Source organism: Balaenoptera acutorostrata, chromosome 20 (genome assembly GCF_949987535.1).
Source record: "Balaenoptera acutorostrata chromosome 20, mBalAcu1.1, whole genome shotgun sequence".
Lineage (NCBI taxonomy): Eukaryota > Metazoa > Chordata > Mammalia > Artiodactyla > Balaenopteridae > Balaenoptera > Balaenoptera acutorostrata.
This window is the reverse complement of record NC_080083.1, coordinates 18,073,515-18,085,993: the sequence shown is the minus strand read 5'-3', so window position 1 is coordinate 18,085,993 and position 12,479 is coordinate 18,073,515. Positions and strand designations below refer to the sequence as shown.

The following is a 12,479-nucleotide window of genomic DNA, read 5'->3' as shown; positions in this document are numbered from 1 at the left end:
GAGGCTCAGCACTGCTCCTCAGACCTCAAGGACGCCAGCAGGGCCAGGGATGGCGGGGACAGCACGGACTGCAGTGCCGGGAAGCCCAGACACTGAAACTTCGGGTGTAAGGCCCTGGCAGATGATTCACCTCGGGGACCTCTCATGCAAGGCCAGTGAGGGGTGGGAACCTCCGGGACAGCCACCCATGGAGAAGGGCCACAGCCAGGCCAGCTGCATCATCCAGGGCCCCTGGGCTGCTTGGCAGGGTCCCCAACACAAAGTCTGCACAGGAAGCCAAGCGACCCAGAGAAGGCTTCTTAGTGATTAAAAAGGCACAGCCCCAGTGACAATGACTCTGACCTAGCAGAGTTTGATGTGGCACGGTACAGGGACTGCCCAGCATGGGGTCTGCCCCCCATGATTCTGGGCATATCAAATAGCACCTCTGAACCTCAGTTCTGTAAGTTGAGAATGGCGATGGAATCTTACAGAGGGATCGCTGTGTCACAGCAGGACCTCAGTGGGTAAGTCTAGGCCACAGATCTGCCCTGGCCCTGTCACAGCCAAGCTGGGGAGCAAGAATTCTAGGTCTCTCAAGCCTGAGCTTTGGACTGGTCCTCGGTGCCTAGCACCCTGTCCGGCAATGTCAGCGCACCATAAAGATTTGCCCAAACCTTTTGCTAAAACCATCTTACAGGAGAAGAGCTCTGGTTTTATTCAGAGTTTACCTAGTCCGAGAGGCAGATCTCTACAAACCATTTCTCGGGGCTGCTTTGCCCCTGAGAAAGTAGGAACCTTGGAGGTGACGGCCTCCACCTGCTCCCACCGGAGATGTCAACTATTCCCCAGGTTCTTCAGCGTGCTCCTTAGCTAGGGCTGGCAGGGCCCCCGTTAAAGGTGCGTCCTCCAGCCCCAGGACCACAAGAAGAGTAACAGTAACAAGGGCTGTGAAAAGCCTCGGGGCATCTCAGACAAGAACAGGATCAGGGACATCCAAGGAAGGTGGTCAGCGAGCAGCTTGGCTGTGCCGCCCAGGCGTGTGCACAGCTGTCTGCTGGTGAGTGCACAGCTCTCCAGGGGGTCTGTCCCCACCAAGACACACGCCAGGGCTAAGAACAGATGGCGATTAATGAGTTTGGCTCCTGCCTGTGCCATGACTCGGGCTGAGCACCAGATGGACCAATAAAGCCGGCATCAGGCAGCCAGGAGCCTCTGACTGCGGAGGCCGAGGGGCTGTGTAATTAAACTCCCCCCTAGTGTTCACGCGGCCCTTTGCACCTACATGTCACTAATCGATCCCACACAGCTCCCAACCTTATCACATCTTGTGTCCTAAGCAAGCTCTTGTCTGCAAGCCCGAAGCTGTCCCAGTAGAAAGAAAGGGAAACCAACATTTACAGAACCACCACCGAGTTCCAGAGACGGAGCCAAGAGTTAATATATTACCCCATTTGGGCTTCATGACCCTTCAGGACAGGGATTTCCATCCCTATTTTACTAACGAGGAAGTCAAGGCTCAGTGAGTCACCTGCCAGAAGTCCACTGGCCGGTAGGCAGAGGGTCCCACCTGCCTCTGGGCACCGCTCGCTTGGTTCCATTTATCACTGACGCAACCCACGCTTCATGGATTTTCAAACCCCATGGTGACCATGAGGAGACACACATCACAGGAACACAGTACTGATTATGAAGGCCAGGCACTCCGCCTAATGCTGCAACTTCCACATGCCGCCCCCTTCCTGCCCCCAGCAGGGAATGTCCGGGCTAGTGTGTGGTCACCCGGAGAGAGGCCCTCCATGGAGAGCTGGGGCTTGTGGAGAAGCAAGGTGTGTGCTCTGTTCCTCCACCTGCAGCTTTTCACCCTCCCAGACACATGGCAGGGGGAAGGCAGCACTGGCTGGGAGTCCCTGCTCTGTGGCCCACAACAGGGCTTGGTCACTTTGCAAGTGGGTGTTTCTTCTCGTCTTCACAGCCCTGAGAGGTGGGTCTCCTTCCCCCTCTGTGTAGGGAGGTGAAGTGACTTGCTTGGGGCCACGTGGGAGTCAGTGGCAGGGCCGGGACTGGACCGTGAGTCACCAACGCCCATGCTTTCCCCCTGGGACCGCGTCCGCAGGGGTCCGCAAGAGGCTGCCGCCCACCCGGCCCCCAGAAGGCAGGCAGGGGGCCAAGTGGAGCCCACCACCCGTGATTAAGCATCTGGCTTGGCTTCTGGCCAACTCACGTCTGCCTCACTGGACACTGAGATACGGACGCCGCGTTTCTGCCAGGCACTCTGTCCCAACACCCAACTCATGGTACACAGGTGGGGACCAACCCCCTCACCTGAGGGGCGACATATAGCGACACACCCATAACTCCTGACACCTGGCCCAAGGCCCTGCCCAGGGTGGAAAGAGTGGCCTCGGGTGGCCTGTCTCAGCCACAGCAGGGGCAGCAGGAAGGGTCAGACACCCCACAGGGGTCCCTCCCTCCCAACTAGACCAACACCTCCTGGGCATATCTTTATCCTCTGACTAAGCAGAGTCCACACCTGCCCGGCCCTTCACGCTTGACAAAGCATCCTGTCTGTCTCCCACACACACCGTTCGGCTCTCACAACAGCCCTGGGAGAGCTCCGGGGAGTGTACAGGGCAGGATGAAGGATTCATCTTCTCCATCTGACACGCAGGGAAGATGAGACTCAGAGAGGGAGGGGACTGCCTGGAACCTCCCGGCTACAGAGGGACCTGAGACCTGGAGCCAGGCTCCCGACACGCCAAGTCCCAGCCCCCCACCCACCCCGACACCCCCCCTCTGCTACACACGTGTGCACACACGCTCTCGACACGCCGGCCTTTTCTCTTAAAAAACGGCTGCTCTCCCTACGTCAACACCTCTTCATTCAAGCCACAGCTGGTTGCCCAAGGCAAGTGGAAATTTTAACAATAACTTCAAAACCATTTCTAGTGCAGACGGTCCTCCAACTTAACGATGGCTCGACCTACGATTTTGACTTTACAATGGAATGAAAGTGATAGGCATTCGGTAGAAACTGTACTTCAAAGTTGGAATTTTGCTCTTTTCCCGGGCTAGCGATGTGCGGTCCGACGCTCTCCTGATGCCGGGCGGCCGCAGCTCCCCGTCAGCCACCCGATCACGAGGGTGAACCACTGATACGCTTACAACCATTGTTTTTCACTTTTGGTACAGCGTTCAGTCAATTACATGAGCTATTCAACACTTAATTTAAAAATAGGCTTTGTGCTGGGTAATTTTGTTTAAGGTATTCTAGGCTAAGTTATGATGTTTGGTAGGTTAGGTGTATTAAATGCATTTTCCACTTATCGATACAACGGGGTTACATCCCACTAAGATCTGTAGTTTTCTCCCAAATTTAAATAATATAAAGACAGCTATAAGAAAAGTAACTAACTGTATACCTTGGTTAGTCTGGGATGGTACCAGTTTGGCTTTTTTCCTGGACAAAAGTGGCCCTGTCACCTGAGCTCCTTCCTGGGGGCCTGGGTCCCAGCCCAGCTTCCACTCTCCCCGGCCCTCCAGGGAAAGGCTGAGTGTAGCACTGGGTGGGGTGGGGAGGCAGCGCTGCTGAGGTTGGGGGACAGCCTGCTCTGATCCCAGACAGCTCAGGAAGGGAGGCAAGCAGGGATGGCTGCTGGAAGGTGCTGGAAGGCAACCTCTCACCCCACCTGGAGCCATCATTCCCTGGCTGGGAGAACCAAAGTCACATCAGAAACCCTTCGGAGCCAGTTTCTTTTATATTTTTTAGATAAAGTTACAGGGGAAGAGGAAGAACTCATCCAAAATAAAAGTACCGTCCTCACAGCGTTTCCAGAAGGCCTGGGAAGATGCTGCACCTGACAGCAGGGGCTTCCTGAGGCCCAGTTACCCTCCAGTCAGGGCCCTGGGCTGGTCGGGGCCCCCATGGAGCCCCCGTGTCACATGTGCTTCCGTGAAGAGGAAGAACTCTGGGGAATGTGCCAGAGCTAAAGAGTAATCTGCCTGGGCGTGGTGAGGCAGATTCTCCTGTTGCTCCAAGATTCCAGAGCTCCCAGACAAACCCCAGGCCGATTCCGGACAGCAGGAAACTGGGCTGCGGCAGCCCCGGGATGGAGCTGGGGGAAGGTGGGGGGAGGAGGACATCGCTCCACGGGGCACCTCCTGCTCGTGGGCACTTCTAGGCCGAGAACCCCGAGAGCTGCCCGCCCGCCCCAGGCCACCTGGTCCACATCCAGACCTCCCTCCGCATCAGCGAGCTCCTCGGGTGTCAGAGGACGCCTGGTGGTCCCGGATCCTAGGCCTGCTCTGGAGGGGTGGTAGGATCGGGGGAGTGGGTAATGGGATTTCACAGAAAGGGGGTGTCTGATTTTTTGGGGGGGCCTTTAGGGAAGGGACAGTGTCCTCAGCAGGTAGCTCCAGGCAACATCTGTGGGTGACCCATGCCCCCAGGGCTCTGTTCCTCAGGACCCAGAGCCAGTCCTGCACATGGAGCTCCCTGTCCCTGCAGGGCCACACAGGCGTGGCTGGCATATGTCCAGCGCACTCCAGGTCACCTGGAGGGGCCCCAGGACACCCCTGTGAGCGGGGCTGGGTGAGGGTGCGGCTCTGGAGTCTGGCAGACTGGGTTTTTAGTCCTGGCTGGCCCGGCCACTCACAAGCAGTGTGACCTTGGGCAAGTCACCTCTGAGCTCCTGACTCCTTACCTACAGAATGGGGACAGTCACCTCTACGTCAGAGGCTACTCTAAGGACCACACATGACAATTTTCACAGGCACCAAAGAGCTGGCAGCTGTGGAAGCATTCAATCCTGATTCGGCCTCCTTAGGGGTTGCGTGTTGCAGAAGCCGAGCTGCCCTTGCAGCCCATGGGTCCCTGGCTAGTCAACCGGTGAGATCCTTGACAGACAGGAGGCCAGGAGGCAGGTCAGACTCAAGAGGGTTTCTGGAGAGTTCTGAGGCCCAAGGCTGGGCAAACATGCCCCAGCCAGACGTTCCGGCAGGGCAGGTCTGCAGCACCAGCGTTCTCCAGCCCCCCACCCCCGTCTCTGGCTGGGGCTGGATGCCGCCGGCCCGGGCTGGAAGTGGGAGCCTGGAGGCACAAAGTCTGCCCGTGGGGCCTCGTCTCCAGTCTCAGGAGCAGCCTTCACCCACCAGCAGGCCCCAAAGTCACGTCTTCCTCTGTAGCAAGTTGGCACGAGCTGAATTCAACGGCTGGTGAGAAGGCCAAGCATCAGTACCCGTGGGGCCCTTCCAGGCCTCAGAGGGGCCAACAACGCCCCACTGGCCACACCCTCGGAGGGGGTGCGGCACGGCCCAGACTCGACCGCTTCCTTTGGTCCTCCCCCTCCCCCACCTGGCCCATTTTCCTGGCAGCTGACTCCAGGTGACCCCGTTTCCACACTCCCGGGGAGAGGGAAGGCCCTAAAGGGGTAAACGTGAGGATTTCTACGTCCGAACCCCATGGTGGGCATCACAGGGAGCACAGGGCAGGTGATCAGCAACTGGGCCCAGGCCGCGCCGCTGAGGGTCAGCCGGCAAGAGCCCGGCGCGGGAGGCCCGAGGCCCGGGCGCTGATCCCCGCGTGGTCGCTGGCTGGCTGTGACCCAGCCGTTGGATTTCTGAGGCTCATCTAAAAACAGGGATGGCAATACCTACCTGGCGAGATTGCCCTGGAGAATAATAATGCCTCACACCTCATGGATGCTTGGAAACTCGGCAAAGAGCGGGGGGCAGAGTGGTGTTAGAAGCAAGCTCTGCAGGTGGACCGAGCGGTTCAAATCCTGGTTAGTCCACCTGCACTGCGCTACCAGCTCTGCGCTCTTAGGTTTACTGAACTTCAGTGTCTCAGTTTCCCCATCTATGGAATGGGGTTAACTATTAGGATTCAATGAGTTGGTACATATTCTAAGCAGAAAGTGCTCAAACCTGAGCTATTATTATCTTCATTGTATTGAGAAAAAGACAGCCAGGGGTGCATGCTGGCCTAGTGGTCTCTCTCCAGCTCCTGGGATCCTATCCCCCTCTGACCCCGGTGGCACACGGTGTGAAGGTAGGCTGGGTGCAGCTTCTGGAAGCCAGACACCCCATGGTGCAAAGCCAGCCCTCCAAACAGGCCAGGTGCCTCCTTTCTCCCCACCAGGGCTGTCTTCTGCCCACTGTCTGGGAAGGTCTCCCCGTGCATTCATTACACCCTCTATTAAGTGTTAGGACGAGATGCTGCCTGGGCGAGGGAGTCCCCGAGGCTCCCAGGCTCTGGCTATCCACCCCCAGCCCCGGCAATGGCTCTGCGCCCCAGGCAGTAATGCGGAGCCAAAGAACAGCTCCATGGGGACAGGGTTGGGTAAAAATAGCTCAGGCGGGCACATCCCAGCTTCCCGTGCTGCCAGGCACCAGTGGGCACACATGGAACCCCACTGCAGGGAAGGTATGGGGGGAGGGATGGACACAAACTAAGCCCAGCGCTGGGGAGAGGCCAGCCTGCCGCCTGGTGAGGCTGAGCAGGCTTGAGGCGACTGGCGGTGTGGGGCATCAAAGCCCTCATCCACCCTCCCAGCCAGCCAACAGCCCAGGAACAGTGACAGGCCTGGTCAGGGTCTCGCCGCGTCTTTCCCACAGGTAGCAGACGATTCAGGTTAAGGAGCTAACTTGTTGGTGCCAATGCCCCAGGCGCACAGGGAGGGGATGGGGTTACCTGGGCCAGGATCCACTACACACCACTGTGGCTCAGCAGCTCTCATCAAGCAAAGGTGGCGGCAGTAGAGATTAGCAGCAATGCAGGCTGTCCCCAGCTCCTGTCTGTGGCTGCCAGCTCCTGTCCTGAAGCCAGGCCTCGCTCTGCAGGCGGCCGGTGCTCATCAATGGCTCATAGGAGACTTTTCAGCAGGGGGTTGCCCGGGTGCCAGTCAAGGGGTGAGGGTGGGAATAAGAGGGATTTAGGGGTCCACATAGAGGGGCTGGTGCCTCAGCCTTGCCTTCTGAACAAAAGCAACCTTGACTCAGATACAAGGCCTCAGCTTGCCCACAACAGGGCCAAGGGCAAACCTGGGAGCACCAGGTCACCAAACTATTAGAGGTTATCACCCGTCTCAGCCAGCCCTGGGGACTGACCTCACACTGTGAGATCAAAGCTCTGCAGCCCAAGCTTCCCACTCTGATGGGGAGGCCAAAGTCAGGCAAACAGACAGATTGCCACCCCCAAGGCTAGAGCAGAATCCCCTCTAGTTAACCTCCCTCCCAGGGGTGGGGCACCCAAAGCAGCTTTCAGGCTGCCTCCTCCCAGCCAGGGGCTCCAGGATCCACCTCCTGAACCCTCACTTCAGGGAGGGCACCACCGGCAGCTGAAGACCACCCTTTACTGGGTTCCCACCCAAGAGCGGATCTCAGTGTAGACGCCCCAGCAGCTCCACTACTTTCATCATAAAGTAGACCCGCAGATCCCAGGAGGGGGACAATAGTGACAACAGGGTTTCCTCAGGAGCTTATTATTAGTCTCAAGTGGGAAATACTAAGAGGGTTTGATTCTCCCATCACCCCCTGGAGGGAGGTACTAAACCAGCCCGTTTTGCAGATGGGGAGACTGAGGCTCTCGGGCAGACTTGGTTTAGTCCAGGATCTGGCCTCCACCAGCTGTGGAGCCTCAAGCTGGTAACGAACGGAAGAGAAAGTCATGCTCGTGTTTCTCACGAACTCCCATTTACATAAAGCCAAGGTGGTCAGATGAGTCGGTCTGCTGTTGCACACACCACAACCACCACCACTACGGAAGGGGTGTGGAAGGGGTGTGGAAGGGGCGTGGAAGGGGCGTGGAAGCCCCCACTGCCTTTTTTCAGTGTTTTAACTGCAACTCCTCAACTGTCTCTCTGCCTGATCTCCACACCCTCCCCGCAGCACACACGCTGCTGATAAGGTAGCGCCCCAGGAGTGCAAGGGAAAGGAGGGCATGACGTAGCTCCCAGAAAAACTGTAGAAACGAGGGATGCTGGATTGGCCCCCTGGCAGCCAAATTAAGGCCAGAGGTGGGCGAATCCCCTGCAGGGCAGCAGAACAGAGGGGCTGGAAGTCTTAAGGGCTGGGGTGAGATTCTGAGGCAGATCCTGGCAGCGACCACCCAGGCACTGGCCAGGGGTCTTTTGTCCGGCTGACCCGAATGTCCAGTCTGCCCTGAAGGCTGTGGGGTCTCGCTGAACTGGCACCAGAGCTGGAGACCACTCCATGTCCGTTCAGACCTTCTAACCAGCTCCCCGGGGTCCAAGTTCACCCACCACCCTTCGGATCAGGACGAGCTTCCCAGGAGCCTGCTGACAATGAGAGGAGGGTTGCCCGAGCTCACTGCTGGAGTGCAATGCTCACTGAGAATGAATCAGCTGGCGTTTCGGCTCTGTGCGTCCGCGGAGAGACAATCTGCGGGCATAAGGGGCACTCGAGTCCCAGGGGTGTGGGAAGGGCCAACAAGATCTGCTTTCCAAGCCCATTAGGCAACAGGTCAGACCCTGGACTCCACTGGAAATGCCGCTCACACCGGGGCCATAGCCCCGCCCAGGAAACACTCTGAGCCCTCTGTCCCCACTTCTGTTCCAATAACACATTTGAGCACGTCAAAAGGTATCAGTTAAAAAATAAAAATAAAAATGTGTTGCTAAAAATCTAATGCAGAAGAAAATGGAAGAGAATACTTAAGCCATCCAAAAGGATTCAGGAAAAGGGAGGAAAAGAGAATCAAAGATCAGACTGGAACAAACAAAAAGATGCATAATAAAGAGTTCAACCATATCAGTAATTCATTAAATGAAAACTGAATAAACCATCCTATTAAAAGAGAAATATTGTCAGACTAGATTAAAAAAACTACATGCCATTTACAAGAGACACAATTTAAGCATAAGGACACACATAGGTGGGAAGTAAACGAATGAAAAAAGATACACCATGCAAACACCAACTAAAAGTTGGAGAGGTTATGTTAATATCAGACAAGAGATAGAGAGACATTAAAAAAACGATAAAAATCAATTTAACAAGATGTAACACTCCTAAGCATTTATGCATCTAATAAAGTGGTTTCAAAATGTACAGAGCAAAACTTAACTCATCTCTCTCAGTAAATGATAAAGCACACAAACAAGATAATTAGAAGGGAGACAGAAGATGTGAACACAAGCTTGACAGGACACAAATATAACATTACACCCAACAGCTGTAGAATAAAACCATCAGATCAAAGGTTGATGAGCATTTGGATACTTGCACAATACCAAAGAATCACCCTACAGATTACTGCAACCCCCTGACCCCACCCCCAGTACCACTATCATGGAGAAAACAGGCTACTGTCATTTTAATGCAGTGATCAAACCTGGCAACGCTAATTAGGACCAATCACACACTGGCCTCCTGATGTGTTCCATTATGAAGGACACAGCATCACCTATCATATAGTCTTTACAAAACATTTAATTCTAATCAAGCCTTAAAACCTAACCTCTATTAAACGGGAAAGCAGGGGACAGAGGAACAAGTTACACATCACCACGGGGAAACAATCAGACAGAAAGAATGTGGCACCTTCTAAGACAACTGGCCTGGTCTTTTCCAAAAGAGAAAGTCATAAAGAAGAGGGAGGGTCCCTGACTTCAGACTATACTACAAAGCTACAGTAATCAAGACAGTATGGTACTGGCACAAAAACAGAAATATAGATCAATGGAACAGGATAGAAAGCCCAGAGATAAACCCACGCACATATGGTCACCTTATCTTTGATAAAGGAGGCAAGAATATACAGTGGAGAAAAGACAGCCTCTTCAATAAGTGGTGTTGGGAAAACTGGACAGCTATATGAAAAGAATGAAATTAGAACACTCCCTAACACCATACACAAAAATAAGCTCAAAATGGATTAAAGACCTAAATGTAAGGCCAGACACTATCAAACTCTTAGAGGAAAACATAGGCAGAACACTCTATGACATAAATCACAGCAAGATCCTTTTTGACCCACCTCCTAGAGTAATGGAAATAAAAACAAAAATAAACAAATGGGACCTAATGAAACTTAAAAGCTTTTGCACAACAAAGGAAACCACAAACAAGACGAAAAGACAACCCTCAGAACGGGAGAAAATATTTGCAAATGAAGCAACTGACAAAGGATTAATCTCCAAAATTTACAAACAGCTCATGCAGCTCAATATCAAAAAACAAACAACCCAATCCAAAAATGGGCAGAAGACCTAAACAGACATTTCTCCAAAGAAGATATACAGATTGCCAACAAACACATGGAAGAATGTTCAACATCATTAATCATTAGAGAAATGCAAATCAAAACTACAATGAGGTATCACCTCACACCGGTCAGAATGGCCATCATCAAAAAATCTACAAACAATAAATGCTGGAGAGGGTGTGGAGAAAAGGGAACCCTCTTGCACTGTTGGTGGGAATGTAAATTGATATAGCCACTATGGAGAACAGTATGGAGGTTCCTTAAAAAACTAAAAATAGAACTACCATACGACCCAGCAATCCCACTACTGGGCATATACCCTGAGAAAACCATAATTCAAAAAGAGTCACGTACCACAATGTTCATTGCAGCTCTATTTACAATAGCCAGCACATGGAAGCAACCTAAGTGTCCATCAACAGATGAATGGATAAAGAAGAATTGGCACATATAGACAATGGAATATTACTCAGCCATAAAAAGAAACGAAATTGAGTTATTTGTAGTGAGGTGGATGGACCTAGAGTCTGTCGTACGGAGTGAAGTAAGTCAGAAAGAGAAAAACAAATACCATATGCTAACACATGTATATGGAATCCAAAAAAAAAAAAAAATGGTCATGAAGAAGCTAGGGGCAAGACTTTATTCGACACAGACCTACTAGAGAATGGACTTGAGGATACGGGGACGGGGAAGGGTAAGCTAGGACAAAGTGAGAGAGTGGCATGGACATATATACACTACCAAACGTAAAACAGATAGCTAGTGGGAAGCAGCCGCATAGCACAGGGAGATCAGCTCGGTGCTTTGTGACCACCTAGAGGGGTGGGATAGGGAGGGTGGGAGACACAAGAGGGAAGAGATATGGGGACCTATGTATATGTATAACTGATTCAGTTTGTTATAAAGCAGAAACTAACACACCATTGTAAAGCAATTTACTCCAATAAAGATGTTAAAAAAAAAAAGAAGAAGAGGGAGGGGGATTTTTCTAGACGAGTGGTTCTCAAACTTTAGAGTCATTTGGAGTGTGCGGTGGATTGTTAAAACTCAGACTGAATCAGTTTCTGATTCAGTAGGTTTGGGGTGAGGTCTGAAAATGTGCATTTCAATAGGTTGAAATAGGTTTTTTTTAATTTAAGTGCATTTCTAACAAGTTGTCAGGTTATACTGATGCTATTGGTCCCAGGGCCACACTGGGAGAACTACTGTTTTCAATTAACCAAGAGATAGAAAAACTGAATGTTATCTTTGATTAGATCCCGGTTCAAACAAGCAAGCAAGCAAGCAAGCAAACCACCACCTAGCTGTAAAAGATCTTCTGGGGACAAGTAGGGAAACTGGAGTATGGAGTAGATACTGGGTGATATTAGGGAATGATGCTCGATCTTGCTAGGTGTGTTAACAGTATCTAGTTATGAAGGAGAAATGCCCTTAGTTTTAATAACATCTTGCCGAATTTTATTTCAAATGGCTCAGAAGAAAATCTCCCACACAGAGATAAAGCAAATATGGTAGCAGCACCGGGGAGCACCCGGGCACGAGAATCCTTAACGGTGCAGTCTTCTCCACGACCAGGTCCCTGATGGTCTGTCCTGGTTGCAGGGGCTGGTCTGGGCTCCCCGTGAAACACTGTGGGGTTCCCTTGTGTGGTGATGGAGGCACGGCTACGGCAGGGGCTGCATGATGGGCTCAGGAGCCACAAGGGCTGGGGAGCAGGTGCTGTGAGCCACTGCAGGGCATGGCTTACGGCAAAACCTATGGGAGTCCTGCAGGTTGGTGGCCGAGAATGGTGGCCAATCCCACCTGCAGTAGCCTCCCACAATCAGTTCTTACAGCTCTCATTTTTTTCAATACGTCAAAAGTAAACCTTACATACATAGAGCGTGAAAGATAGTTGCCCCAAGCTTGCTGAACTGGTTAAGGAAAAGTGTAAAATCTCTCATAAACTTAGCTCCATTTAAAAGGAATATGGGGGGACATCCCTGGTGGTCCAGTGGTTAAGACTCCGCGCTTCCATTGGTGGGGGGGGGGGCGGGAGGGCGGTGCGGGTTCGATCCCTGGTCGGGGAACTAGGATCCCGCATGCTGCGTGGCGCAGCCAAATTAATTAATCAATTAATTAAATAAAATACATAAAATGCATGAAGGATCTGAATAGACTTTAAAAACATTTTTAAAAATAAAAGAAGTATGAAAAGGGGCAGCCACCCTTTAAAAATGCTATCCTAAAGGCAGAGTCAGCGGAAAGAGGGAGCTCAGAGGACCAGCACAAC

At 52.5% G+C, this 12,479-nt stretch overlaps 1 protein-coding gene across 1 annotated transcript in view; it reads right to left on the bottom strand.

Annotated features, from left to right (window-relative positions):
• RAB11FIP4 (RAB11 family interacting protein 4) overlaps positions 1-12,479 on the bottom strand; it is a 156,737-nt gene that overhangs the window by 53,034 nt on the left and 91,224 nt on the right. The window lies entirely within an intron of this gene.